General features: G+C 35.2%; 1 long non-coding RNA gene across 2 annotated transcripts in view; it reads left to right on the top strand.

Annotated features, from left to right (window-relative positions):
• Window positions 1-13,373, top strand: part of LOC137472189 (uncharacterized) — a 60,283-nt gene that overhangs the window by 6,545 nt on the left and 40,365 nt on the right. The window lies entirely within an intron of this gene.

Raw genomic sequence — 13,373 nt, 5'->3', positions numbered from 1 at the left:
CATGAGAACAAGGGAAGTGATGCAGGATGAGCTGGTGAGAAAATTTAAAGGAAACAATAGTAATGACTCACAACTGAAGTCTGTGCTTTAGAAATTCCCACCTTTCAAAGAAGGTCTGCTAAAGAAAACCCAAAGTAATGTTCTAGCCAAGTCAAAGTTATATTGGAGAAATGCTATGGCATGCAAAGTATTGTTTTCAGAGAGACAGCCCAATCTGCTTCCACTTTTGATCTGGACTTTTTTAGGTTTAATGGCATGCTAAAAACTGCTTGCCCAATCTATTGTCTTCAGAGACTGCCCTTTCTTTGAAGGCTTACAGGAGTTGAATTCTGCCAAGAGCTGGCTTCTTTATCTGGCATTCTCCCTTCTTTGGGGCTGTCTCATTGAAGTGTTTAGCAAAATATGTTTAATACTTTAAAAGGCTTTAATACTACAAAATACTGCTAAAGTTTAATACTACAATGTCTTAGGACTTTCAAATGTTAAATTCAGTGTAACAATATGTGAAAACTAGCAGTAAAACAGCAACACAGTAACAAAAAGAGGACTGTAGATAACAATGTAATAAACTACAGAGGTTTGATGAATTTTATGGCTTAATTTTAATGCTCTTTACATGTTTTCCATGAAAGAATGATGTTTTTGAACTTCACTCAGAGTTCTTCAGTAAAAGATTTTTTCCCAGCAAGTGTAGACACCCCACCAGAGTTTCCTCAATGCTCTTTGTAATTATACTTGGGATCAAATGAAGTCACATGCCGTACATGCATGATTTTACCATGTGAGAAACACGAAAAGTGGTTCTGATGTGGTGGAACCTTGAGCAAAACTGTATCTTGGGGAAATTGAGTTCAGTATAGTAAGATTTTTATCTACTGCTGGTATGTGTCTCTGCATATGGCTTCTGTTACATGACTGCTGAAAAGAGTTATTTTCTGGTGAATGCTTGTAGCTGTCATGTTAAAGGAGTCTTGTTTATCTGGGAGCTGAAGTTAAAGTTACAGAAGTTGCATTTTTAGTGTTGATTTGATGTGTATATAGCACAGAGAACACTAATAGGCTAAAGTTGTCTGTTAATCCTCTAAACAGAAAACATACTGTGACATATACAGTCGTTTTCATGTTAATTTATTTGTGCTCCTTAACTGTATCTGGCAAACTCTTTAAACTGTCATCTGGAAGAGTTGTTTCTAAATGTGTATGTGTTCTTTTTATTTTTACAGTAAAAAATATATTAAGCCTTTTTTAATGAATACTTAGTGTTACCAAGTTACCAGATATTTTAGTGGTTATCTACTGAAAATCTCTTCAAGACCTTGGAATGCATTAGGGTGGGAAATATAATAAAAGGACAAACAAAAACCATGGACAGATGAAGTGAAATATGAAATGCAATGTATTCAAATTCACAGAGCAATATTGCCTAAATATATAGGCATATGATAATAATATGTTAAGTCCCTAAAATGAGATAATCTTTGAAAGAGTAGCTATATGACTGACTTCTGTGAATGTTTCAGTTCTGCATATCCATATACTTTTCAATTTTTTAGGTTTTGCTTTAATCATTCTGCTGTGCCTCTTTCTTCACAACTACTTTTCTCTGCCTGCCCTGATAGCTAGTCCTATGTGCCATACTGTGATTAAACACTAAACTCAATTCAGTGCATCAGTGCTTTGAGAAGGTGGTACAACAACCTCCAAAGAGGGACATTATTATCTTCCCATCTTTCCCCCCTTTTCATTTGAAATTTTCCTCATGAGAGAGACATGGAATGTGGAAATTAAGTATGACTGTATTTTTTCTTAATTCTGCATTACACAAATGAAGAAAGAATGTTGGTAAGTTGAATTGTATTCTTTATCACAGGGAGGAAGAAAGTTTGCTTTTCTTCCTTAAGTGAACTGCCCTCAAGTGTGACCTATTTTTTGTTTTTAAAGATTATGCATTTCCATTCCTATGTGCCACATGTGATATTGTGTAGCTATCCTTATCAAACAACCTTTTTTTGTCAAGAATTTTTGTCAGGTCATATTTTACTGATAAATTATTTAAGTAATTGAATTATGTTTACTTTCAGCTTAGCCATAACTTGCTGCTGAGAGTTGGTCTTTCTCAAAGATAAAGTTGTTCTTTTTCAAAGGCATCTCTTACATGCTACTTTCTTTTGTGCTGCTCTTCCTTAACCAAATCTTTCTGGTTTAGCAGTACTATGTTTTCAGTTCCCCCATGGTAGTTCAGGGTATCAACCCAGCCTGCTGCCACAGCAGCTTGCTTAGCAGCTCCTCTGTGCTCCTCACCATGCCTGTCTTTTCAGAAAGATTGATCAGTAGTTGATCTGATGCCTGTGCTGGGCCTCTGGTACATGTGGATGTAATTAAGAACCATGAAAGGTGGTCTAGGGCAATGTACTGCTGTAGTGTAAATAATTTGGGATGTAACCTCATTATGGAGCTAGGTGTTAAGCTGCTAATGAAACTATTTATTGCCTATATCAGGCAGTACTGGGAAGATGTTTGTGTTTCAAAACCTGACCTTGGCAGCAACAATTCCTTTTGAGTCTTCCTTCTACTCTACCAGTAAATTACTTCTTGAAATGTGCTTGTCCTGCTGCTCCTTCTGGTTGCAGCTCAGGGATCTCTGTGCTGTATAATACTGTACAATGTATGCATATCCTTCTGTTCCCTTGTGAGGTTTTTCTGAGCTTTTTGTGAAACTGAGCTAAACATGCAGCTGCAAAAAGTAAAAGCCTAATCTGTAATCTAAACCAAAAAGTAAAGTGGGATAGAAACTCTTTAAAGGGAATATGTAAACATGGAAACTGGTACTCTGTTTCTGGAACTACTGATTTTTCTCTGTGGCTTCAGACCAGCTCTTTATTTACTATCTTTATTTACTCATCTGTGAAAGAAGATGTGATAATTATTTACCTCAGTGGAAGTTTTAATGGTTCATTAGTTTGTTTTCAAAGAGCTCCATGACAGCTGAGGCAGACCAGCATACACGCACATACAAATTTTCAGTGACCAGGACCTAGCAGCTGAGTTATGTTGATCTCTGCCTAAACAGCTGTCTCCACTTCTTCAGCAGGAAAGCCAAGGGTGCCTTTGAGTTGTCCTGTCTTCCCCATGCCAGCCTTAGATTTTTATATTTATATGCATTTTCCCTCTGTGGAACCTCTTCTATGGTGTCTTTTATGAGAGTCCCTGAAAACCTAAATGAAAAAAACAGGTGCATAGACTAACGAACATTATAGAACAGTGGTCCTGATCCAGATGACTTTCTAAATTGTTTGAAGAACTGGAGAATATATGAAACTTATGATTTAGGTTTTGTAGGAAAAACATGGAAACCTAATCTGCTTACAGAGACAAGACAACTAAAAATCCTGGTAGAAAAAAGGCAAAATCAGGAGGTGCAGTTAAAAGAATAATAATACTCGAGTTGTTTTCTAGCAAAAGGGAGCAGAAAATCACAAAAAGGGCTAGATAAGGCCTATTTCACTGTCAGTGTAAGTTATATTAGGAAACTGGGTAGTGTTTGCCTGGTGCTTGGAAAAGCAATTTTTGCAGGTAGAACATATAAGTTGTATACATGTCTTACAACAGGCAGAGATTGTCAGAGATTTCCAAAAAGCTTTGAGGCTACTAAATTAAAGATGCATTTGCTTGCCAAATAATGGACATGCATCATATCTCAACATATACAAAGTTTTAGAAGACCTGAAATAAAGTAAGGCTTTGTGCATTTTTGGTATATATTGTGTTGTTGCTTTTGGTACTTTTACAAACATGAATATAAATAAGAAAATAACTATGGCTGAATATTTGCCCTTTCGCAAAGGCAAATTAAGAAAGTTGGCAGTGTCAGAAAGACTTTTTTTTTTTTTTTAACTATATTCAGTTTTGCCCATAATTTGACAAAAGATGTCTCATGAAGTTAGGCCTGTTGAAAAAGATCAACTCTCACAGTAAGAAATAAATAATGAGAAACACAATATTGATTAAATTGTGCCAACATAGTGAAGCTGATTTGAGATAAATATGAGAAATTACTACTCACTGCTGATGTAATGGACCTGATATCTAGTTGTCCCTTAAAGATTTCATGAAATAGTTGTGGTTACAAACAATTTAAAAGTTGCTGAAATGTTTATATACAAAGGGAAATGTTTTAATTTAATTGTTCAATTCAATTTAGCAGCCCTTAGGTTATTCCAGAAGTGAGAAAGGTGTGAATTACTGTTGCAAATTCTTGCAACCAAGGCTGCATTAGGTTTCATGTAAAAGCTAAATGTAAAAGTTCTCTTGTTCTTCTGTAATCTTTAACCCAATTGCTTAGGCAATAAGAAATAAAGTCCCATCCTCCTTCACCCTTTTTTTTCCCAGTGGTTTTAAGGTCATAGCATTCCAAAATGAGGAAAAAAGAATGGTTCCTCATGGTTGGCTCTTTCTGTCGAGACTTGAATCTTCCATGTATTTTTTCACTTCTGAAGTATTTTTAATCTATTTGTGTTTTCTTCATAATGGTAGCATAAAAAATGCTACCAATGCACAAACCACATTTTGCAAAAAAAAAAAAAAAAAAAAAAAAAAAAAAAAAAAAATTTGGAGAACATTATCCTAACCTTCCTACTGGCAATGCTTTCCTATGGCACCCAAGTTTGCCTTATTTTTCAGCAACAAGTCTTTGGCTGATGAATCTGTACAGAATAGACTTAGGGTATTGTCTGCCACTTACTATGTATGAAAACAGGAGGAGTCTGTAGTGATATATTTGAAGTAATGCAATGTCTTCTGGTTAAAAAGTAAATGGTTAGAGTTTTTTAACCACAAGATAGTCTTAATTAGTCATCTCTTCTGTAAGGCAAATTCTAGCTTTCTTTGTGAATGCAAGTGTTCTTCTTTTAGCCTTCTTATAAGCATGATAGAAAGTTATTTTCCCATGATAGTCTGACTTTCAGAAAGAGTTCTGTCATGGCTCTTTTTTTTTTATTCTGCTGATGAAGTCTCTGCAAGTTCAAAGTCAATGATGCTTTAGAGATGTTTCACCTGGAAGCTGCTTCCAGAACTTTGCAGAAAGAGGGCTGTGATCATAAATGAGATTAATAATATTTGCATCAGTTCAGGGTGGCCCAAGTACTGGAAAGATATCTATGTGTAGTTAATACACAAAAGCATATATTAGCCTTGGCATAAAGTTTGAGATGGAAAAAGTTAAGGGGGTTCTTCCTTGCACAACCACTTATATATTTTCCCAGTTCTTACTTTTTCCATTGCTGATTATCAAGGTGCCTGCCTATAGGAATGCCTGTTTTCATCTAATATTGTTTTTCTGGTTTGCCATTTATGTTCTCACTCACCTTTTTGCTTATTTTCCTTTGTGTAATTAATTAAAAATTAAGCAGATCAATAAAAATAGAAAATATAGCAAACTATGGCAAAATACATACTTTGTACATAGTTGCATATTTTAGTATGTAAAATTCAACTTGGGGTTGTGTTTACTACTCATCCTTCCTGCTGGCTTCTCAGTGAGTGGATGCTGGGAACCCTGAAATTATCCTTTAGACCTCACACTACTCTTCCACTTTGTGCCTTGGTTCCTGAACCTTCCCCAGCTAATTCAGAATGTATTAGTGGGAGTGTGTGGCTTTTTAACAATGCTCCATCACAGTTGCTTTCCTTACCAGATACATTTTATTAAAAGCAGGTATTGCAGGATATTTGGCATGCACGTGACACGCAGGTATATGAAAAAGCATATGTTAAAGGACTTGTGTTGTCATATTCTGTACATACAATACTATTAATGGATCAGTTCTATGTGTATATTGAACATTTATACTTTTATACGTGGAAAATGTTTTATAAGTGTTTCAATTGCTTTATGAAATTTGAATTGTGATGCACTAATTTCATTAAACTTTGGAAAAGGGTTTTATTACTTTAAAAGAACTCAATTTTCATATTAAGCCATTTTTTCACAAACAGATGCAGTCAAATATGTTTAAGATAGGAGTCATGACTGAGCAGTCTTCAGTTGCAGGTCAAGCTACTGCATGTGAAATGTAGTTTGGGCATCATAACTGTTGGTATTTGTTTCAGATCTTTGGGAATTAAATACTTAAGATCTCCTTTAAAAAAAAAAATTCAGCCTCATTCAGTTGAGTGAGAAAATACATATAAAATCATCTGGATTTCAGGTTGTGTTAGGTATGTCAATTATTTACATCCTAAAAAACACCCCCAGATATTCTTGTTTATTTGTTTTTGTAATCAGGTAAGTTAGGGTAGTAGGACCTAGATTTACTTCAGATCTACTTCCTGCAAACTCCTTATCTGGTTATTATTTATAAGCTGAGCCCTGAAAAACACTTCAGCAATGCAAAGTAGCAGCATTCAGTGCTGGAGACTGTGAGTGTATGGGTAAAATGCTTCCTTGTTTTAATCACTCGAAAGCATGTTTAAAGGCTTCCACGGCTCAGATATTTGTTGGGTTTGGGTTTGGTGTTTGGTAGGATTTACAGGAATTAAATGCTGGTGGATTATTTTTTTTGCTATTCATACTAGCCATGTCCTTTCCTAGTGTCAGGTGTGTTGAAGGTCGCTTCTATATAGAATAATACAGATCATACTGAAACACAAATGCTTGAACTCTGTTTTAATTTTTATGCCTATGCATTATATACTGGGATAAAAATCATGTAGTCGCATTCTGTGTGCTTAGTATAGAAATAATTATCTTTTTTATAGCAGTCAATTTTTCATTTTAAAATGCAAACTTTAGTCATGGAATCAACATTACTGTTAGGAGTTCTATAACCTCTTCATGGCCCAAAGCATTTCTCAGAGTGGCAGAAAAGGAATTTTTTTTTTTCTGCTCTTCATTTTCTCTGTTGAATTCTTAGGCAGGTTGTGTTTCAGAGCTGAGAGGACTCCTGAAGATCTCTTCATCATTAAAAGATTCTATCAAAAATTTGCACAAGGCAAAATTGTCTTTCTTCTGGCCCTGAAACGGTCTCTATAGATAGCCTTTGAATAAAAGTATTAACATTAAAAATTGATGTTGATGAACAGAAAGCTGACTAGTACATGTATGATTACTTGTTTCCTTTATGTTTCTTGTGCATTTATCTGTTTTTTTTTGGTTTTTTTTTTTTTTTTAACTGCAGCTAGGGATCTCCCATCTATATTTTTGTTACAAATTATGGGGCTGAGTGTGCTTCTCTCTCTTGTAGTTCTTAAGCTTTATATAAATGGGCTGTATTTCATAATAAATCAAATTTGTCTGTTGTATTTATCCCTGAAATTCTCAAAAGTTTGCAATTGAGAAGAAAACTTCATAAGCTAGTTTCCATGTTTGTGATTCAATATTTGTATCAACAATCAAGCTGTATAACTAATAGTTTAACTGGCCTAATGATGAGGGACAACAGATTTCATTATTTCAGACTTGACATAGTATAAAACTGCTACCAGAAACCTTTAGCGTTAAATTACTCATCTTTCATCAGGAAGATGTGCATTGCAGACTTTAGAAATAGCTATAAAATCCATCTGTCTGACCACCTAAGCATTTGCAAATCTTAATGTGGAAACATTTCATTCCACTTTGCTTCCTGAGGTGACCTCAAACTTTTGGTGGTAACCTGCTAAACTCCTGCCAGGAAGAGCTTAGGAGATGGTTGTGTGTACAAAGATTTCCCTTGACAAAGCACTGAGCTTTTCATTACGAAACTTGTTACACAAACATGATATAACTATCAGTCACCTGTTTTCATTACTAAAGAAAACAGAAGTGCCCAGAATCTGAACTTGATATAACTTGCTGTTGCTATGTAGCTTGACAAATGAATGGCTGGAGGTAAAGCAGAAAGACGACTAATTGAAGATACTTTTTGTCTTTTTTTTTTCCCTTTTTCCCCCGCTAAAGTTAAGATTCTAGTACTACATTTGAGATAGTTTGGCAACCTGAATGAAGTTTGGTTTGTGTAAATAGTTCTTTACATACGTTACTGAGATTGTTGCTAAATCTACAGACCTTCATATGAAGTGGGACAGCTCATCAGGCATTCTAGACTCTGGGACTGGCTCTTGTGAATACAAAAACCCAAACATTCTTTGGGATCTGAGTACTGAGAGTGCGCCATCAGAAAATGGAGATACTCAACATTACTTTATTAGGGAGGTCTAAAGATATTTAGCAAATAAATTTATCTTCTTCCCACCTAATGCAAAAATCCAGATTTGTCAGTTTTATTTCCCTCCCCAAATAAATAATAAATTTATTATTAAAAACGGAACAACAACAACAAAGATAGAATTCTTACTTTAAAATTTCAATCTAAATCTAAAAGTTCCCATTTTCAGTTCACACCAAATTTTAATCAAAATTTCAGTTAATGTAAAACAAAATTATTGGACTACATTGGAATACTTATTTGTCTTAATTTTTTATGACTTTGAGTTTTGCTGTTACTTTGTAAAAGGAAGACACTTTGAGGTAAGAAGTACTTCCACAGAGAGGAAAATTTCACCTTGGTTCAGTCTAAATTAGGTAACTATTCTTAATGGGTAGGCCTTAAGTTTTATAGTATTGGAATTTGGACCTCATCATCTTGGCACTTCACAGTGCATATAAACATTGCCACTGCCTTGCAGTTAACAGCTGTCCAATTTTAGAACTTCAGGATCAATGCACAAATTTAAAGGCTTCCCTAAAACCACTCTTGAATATGGTTGTGTGAATTACTGAATTCTCACAGACCACAGTCTGACACTAAATATAGTGTCCATTGTTTCTCCTTGCATAGGAGGATGTGAAATAGGCAGAGAAAAACTGAAATCTCTGAAATTTATCTACCTGTAAAATGGCTTAATGACATTTCCTTCCTTTTCTTTAAAGTATTTTGAGATCCCTTGGTGAAAAATGATGTATAAGAACAGAATAGCAGTGTTTCTTGGTACTTCTACATTATAAAGAAATCTAATGTAGTTTGTTCAAGTTGTATTAGCTTCAAACTCTCATTGCAAAGGATAATCAAGATAAAAGAAACAGAAACATCAGGTTTATTTGTTACAAGTTATTGCTCAGACCTCTCTCTTTGTAATGATAATCACAAACCCATGGGTTAAATATGATTTTCTAGCAAGAGTCAAAATGATAAATGCCATGATTTAGAAGGTTATTGCATTTATGCTCTAGTGTGAGTTGCATTTCTTCCCAGAAGGCATGAGGTGCTTTATAGGTAGCAGAATTTTACCAAGTCTAGTAATGCTGTAATGTGTGTTTTTTGCAGGCAAGGTTTGGTGCCTGATTCTGTTCCATTCTTTTTTTGAGTCCGCTAGGAATGAAGCAGAAAACGTCAGGACTTACTACTTAATTTAAGAAGCCATTGTTTTTTATAATTACTCTAATATGTAAATATGTTTGCATAGTTGCCCTAAAATGCACTAATAGGACTTACCTTCTGAGTGCTAACTTGAATCTCATTTACTAGTAGAATAAGCACTCCAAGAATATGTGCTTTACAGTACAGTTAGGAATTTGGATAATTTATTCTTGCCCTGGCTTGGGTTTAAAATTAGTTCACATGCTTGTGAGAATGGAGGAAACTAAATATATTGCTGTTGATATGTTTTGTTTTTTAAAGTTTTTACAAATGGCGAACCATGTGTGGATAATACCTGCATCATTAAAACTGCTAAAAAATTGCATTTTACTTGGGGCTGATCTCCAGAGTTCCATTTCAGCCTAAACAATCCTGTGATCCTTGTGTCTTAGTATCTTGCTGTGTAGGTGCAATAATAAAATATATCATCAAGTTGTGGGATCCCTAAAGAATTAAAGGGAGATAATACTAAGGAGAACTCAGGAGGCCCAAAGTAGGGCCACCCCTGACTTTAGGCTGTAAGATATTGCCAAGGCATAAATACCTTTCCAAACTAAAGACACTATTTAACATGGTGTTGTGAACTTTTAAATAGTGATTATAGTTCTGTTGATAGTACGTGATCGCAAATTCAGTTTTCCTTTTACAAAATTGTTTGTAGGTTGTTTGTATTTGGCCTGATTTGCTTGAAATGAAAACTGAAATTTGCAGATTTGCAGGTTAAGTGAAAATTACAGTAAGAGCATCTATATGCTCAATACTTTGTGGCTGGCTGAGCTGTCTAATTTGGACTGCAATAGCCTAAATCTTTTTTTATTATAATGGAAACAGACTCCTTTGAAGCACATCAGGTTCTTGTGGCTGAAGTGAAAATTGTGTAGTTACTCCAAGAGATTTCTGTTTTCTGTCTCTTTTGGTGTAGTTATTGTGAATATTAAATTCAAGCTGGGTTTAGAAATTAGTTACTATAAGTGACTTTGTCTATCCCTTGTCTAGCTGTCTTAATCTCTTCCCTTAAGACCTGCCACTTTGTCACCCTGAAGAGATCTGAACTTGTGTAAGAGAGTTGTTCTTCTACTTATTTGGCTGCTTTGTAGTCTGCGTCAGTCCTATTGTCTGTTGAAAGTCAATTCCCTCTTTGCTGCTCCTAGATGTTGCTATGATTAGAAATACTGGGGAGTCATGGAGGCTCATCATGAAGGAAGGAGGTTGATATGGTGGTGCCAAAGCCAAACAAAGACTTAGCCAGTTAAAATTCTTAAAATCTTTTGTGCAAAGAAATAAATTGTTAGCAATCCTTACAGTTGTCTTAGCAGTGACTTGCAGTCAGAGATGGTCATTAGGGGCAGAACTGCCATCGTTATGCAGGGGCTATTGCTTGGAACTGCTAATTGAGTCAGCTTTCCCCCCTGCACACCCAGTGCATGTTAAACTCAGGGGAGAATATTGAATCTTCCAATAGCATCACACAGTGACCAATGAAGGAAAGGACATGGTCTGTGTCTCACTTTTAGAGACCTGAAGATATGCAAACATATCAACATCTGGAGATTTCTGTGGAAGTACTGTCAAGTCCTCTTTGCCACATACTTTACTTCATGCAGCCATGAATCTGTGCAGGGGTGAAGATGTGGTTTTGGTTTGTAGAATCATCAAATATATTGATGATACCTGTGTCACCAGTGCCTACAACATGATTATCAAATGCATTGTTCATGCATTTGAGTTATTTTCTGGAAAACTTACAGAAGACTATGATCATAGTTGTTCTTATCTTTGATGTTAAATAATTTATAACAAGCTATCTATCATGTAAATTTGTGTATTTTTTGCAGTGTAAATTTGCATTGTTTTCTAATTTTTCCATAATTTTACATTGAAAATTGATGATCAAGATAGCCTGACCCTCTAAACATGGTATGCCTGTGTTGTTAGGTGGGTGTTCTCTATGCAGCCCTTCTTCAGTGAATTTTTGTGTCTTCAATAAAAAACTATTTCATTACCTTGTTTCCAAAGCAAGTAAATGACAAAGCTTTTAATTTCTCATTAAGACTGAGGATTATATTTTTTGTTTACATTAACTAATTACTTGAGTCTAGAGAAGCATAATGCTGTCCTGTATGTGCTACTAAGAGCAAGCAGAAGAAAATTAGACTGCAAAGGAGAATTTCCAGGACTAATTTGGTCACATGGATGTTAGTATTGGGAAAAGTGCATGAAAATGACAGCATCTGATCAGGGCTTAATTTTCACTTGGATTTGTGGGGCCGAACCCATTCTTTGCTATATTACTTTAAAATCTATATATTTGTCATTAAGATAATTTTTGGAGAAATATTAGCTTGGTTTAGGATTTGTAAAATCATTTTCAGAATCTACATCCTGCAAATCAAGCTTGCTGCATTTTAAAAAACAGATGAACAAACAATAGTGGAGCACCATTTGTCTGAGTGCTTACAATTCAGAGCATTAATGTCATTAATTTTCTCAGTACTGGAGAAAATTCATTTTTAAAATCTATTTTTTAAAATTTTATTTTAATTTACCTGTCAAGAATATATTTGATATGGAAAACCTTTCCTAAAAAAAAAAAAAAAAAATAAACATCTTCAAGATGTCTAGGACAGTTCCAAACATTTTTATACAAGCAAAGTTTACTGATTCTTTTTGTCTGCAACAGAAGAATGATTTACACATATGCTTACAACTGATAAGAACAAATATTTCAGCTATATTTTTCTTTTAATATCTGTAGTTTTTCTTTTCAGAGTACTACAGCCCACAGAAAAGTACACTTTCTCATGCTTGCTTAATCACTCTAATATAGTTAAGGTGCAGCCTTCAGTGATTAGCATGGTATTTCTCGTTTCCTAGAGACCAAGTGCTAAGTCTATTAGACATTTCCTGCTATTCTTTTGAATTGTAAATACTATTCTTGTCAGTTGAAAAGGCCAGTGTAGGGAGATATTCATGCAATTTCCTATCTATTAAAGATGTAGCTTTGAGAATGGAGAAATAATAAAATGCAGTTTTTCATAGAAATTAAGGCACACTAAAGATGGAATTCACTCTTGAGCATTCACAGGGATCGAATATTTGGAATGCAAGCACCAATTATTTTTCTTTTCTCATCATCTGTTTGAAGAAAATATTAGCACATAACTAAAGCAAACGGTGAAATTCTGATCTCTGTGATTCTGGAAGAAAGTTTGTACTACCTCTTTTTAGCATCAGTGACATTATTCAGTGGCATCAGTGAGCTCAGAATTTGGCCTCCTGCTTTATCTTTTTAGAAAGTGCTTCAGTATACAAATGCAGATGTTGTAATTCTTAAATGAAGTGATTTGGCTTGCATTTGGAATGGCAGCCAGTAGGAACACAGAGAGCTTACAATATACACTGAGCAATGTACACTGTTTGTAAGGATTCATGTTTATAGCCAGATACAGCTGATTTTGGGGCAGGAGAAAATGGAGGGGAAAGGAGGAGGATGTGGAAAAAAAGACAAACATTCAGGGAGGGGGTGAGGTGAAAGAATGAAATCACACAATCTACTGAATGTTAGCAGGCTGTGTCAGCCTGAAGAGGAAGAGGACCACCCATGGGGAGGACAAGTGAGCCTAACCTTTTCTTAAAATTCTGGCTGCCTGTGAAATGCACCATTCTATAAAGCAGCTGCAGCCAAGTTTTAACCAGACTCAAGTGCAGGTGTAAACTTCACGCTATCCAGACTTCAAATGCATCCTGTCAGCTGTGTTTGTATATGTTGATCTAGGACACATGACGTGGATTTGACTTGGTTAAACTTTGCTGGTGTAAGAGAGCTTGGACTTGCAAGGCCCTCCTGCATTTCAGGAGGGCAGGTGGTAGCTGTGTTATTTCTTTGCTTAAGGATTCTGACAGGAAAAAATGGAATTTCATTATGGCTTAGATTGTGCAGCTATAGTTTCTGAATATAGCAATATTTTCTGAATTTAC

The sequence above is a fragment of the Anomalospiza imberbis genome, chromosome 4 (assembly GCF_031753505.1).
Source record: "Anomalospiza imberbis isolate Cuckoo-Finch-1a 21T00152 chromosome 4, ASM3175350v1, whole genome shotgun sequence".
NCBI classification, from domain to species: Eukaryota; Metazoa; Chordata; class Aves; order Passeriformes; family Viduidae; genus Anomalospiza; species Anomalospiza imberbis.
The sequence above is the reverse complement of the archived record's forward strand: the minus strand, read 5'-3'. Positions and strand labels throughout refer to the sequence as shown.